The sequence below is a fragment of the Piliocolobus tephrosceles genome, unplaced genomic scaffold, assembly GCF_002776525.5.
Source record: "Piliocolobus tephrosceles isolate RC106 unplaced genomic scaffold, ASM277652v3 unscaffolded_36933, whole genome shotgun sequence".
Classification (NCBI taxonomy): Eukaryota; Metazoa; Chordata; class Mammalia; order Primates; family Cercopithecidae; genus Piliocolobus; species Piliocolobus tephrosceles.
The window spans coordinates 6,739-8,487 of NW_022320902.1; positions in this window are offsets into that span (position 1 = coordinate 6,739).

The window sequence follows — 1,749 nt, forward strand, 5'->3', positions numbered from 1 at the left end:
ACTCCATCTCAAAAAAAAAAAAAAAAAAAAAAAATCTCAAATCATGCTTCTTTTTATTATTTTGTCACATTTAATGTTTTGTAACTTTTTATATGAAATTTTTTAAGCATACACAAAAGTAAAGACAATATAGTCTATTGAACACCTGTTGCTCATTATCTGATTCTAATAACGATTATTTCATAGTCATATCCCCCACACTTTCCCACCTCTGCCATTTTGAAGCAAACAATATATTTTCATCCGTTTGTGTCTCTCTGCAGTATGTATCTCTAAGAGATGAGAGCTCTTTTTAAAATAACTACAACACCACCGTCACACCTACTATAAAATTGATAGTCATTCCTTAACATCAAATATCAGTATCATTTATGGCACAAAATAGGCCAAGTGTGGTGGCTCATGCCTGTAATCTCAGTGCTTTGGGAGGCTGAGGTGAGAGGATCACTTGAGCTCAGGAGTTCAAGACCAGCCTGGGCAACAAAATGAAACCCCCACCCCCCAACTCTGCAAAAAATTTAAAAAAAAATCAGTCAGGATTGGTGGCACACACATGTGGTCCCAGCTACTTGGGAGGCTGAGGCAGGAGGACTCCATGAGCCCAGGAGGTCAGGGCTGCAGTGAGCTGTGTTTATGCCACCATACTCCAGCCTGAGCAATAGAGCGAGACCTGTCTTTTAAGACAGATTATTGCACGGATGCTTTTTGTACAGTTGGTTTGTTCCAATGAGGGTCCATATAAGGTCCTCACACTGCCCTTAGCTGGTGTGCTTCTTAAGCCACACACAAAACAGGTTATATCGTATGATTCCACTGATGTGTTTAAAAACAGGCAAAATTAATCTTTATTGATAGAAGTCAGAATATTGGTTTCCTCAATGGTTGGGGGAAGACATTCACTAGGAACTTTTCCTCATTTCCTTGCTAGAATACTACCGTAAAGAAAAGGACTTCATAAAGAGACCCTTTCCTTCATCAACCGTTTGATTACTATGTGGGTCTCACAGAGAAAGTTTGTTAAACGCTTTATTTAGTTTTCAGAACAATGAATTGGTTCTGTAGCACTGACCTGTAATGTTTTTAGTATCCTTACGAACTTATGGATTTTTAACATATTTGATATGTTTTAATCCTTTGCACTTTGTCTTACTAATGTTCAAATCATCTCATCTTTGGCCAGTGGGAGGCTCTTCGATTTGGCACCTAAATCCTTTTGACATTAGCATTAAGTTTTAGAGGTGTGTTCCTAGTAACTCTGATGTGGTCCATTTATTTGAACCGTAGTACACTGTTGCACTGTTTGCCAGATGAACTTTCAGAAATGCAGACATGAATTGCCTCTTTACTTCTTAAAATCCTTCAATGGATAAAGTCCACACTCCTTCCCAAGGTTTACTGAGCTTGCTTGCTTGCTTTTTCTTTCTTTCTTTCTTTTTCTTTCTCTCTTTCTATTTTCTCTCCTTTCTTTCTTTCTTTTTTCTTTCCCTTCCTTCCTCCCTCCCTCTTTCTTTTCTTTTTTTTCTTTTCCTTCCTTCCTCCCTCTCTTTTTCTTCTTCTTCTCCTTCCTCTTCTTCTCCCTCCTCCTCCTCCTCCTCCTCCTCCTCCTCCTCCTCCTCCTCCTTCTTCTTCTTCTTCTTCTTCTTCTTCTTCCTCTTTTCTTCTTCTTCTTCCTCTTTTCTTCTTCTTCTTCCTCTCCCTTCTTCCTTCTCCCTTCCCTCATTCTTTCTTCTTCCTCTCTTCTTCTTCTCA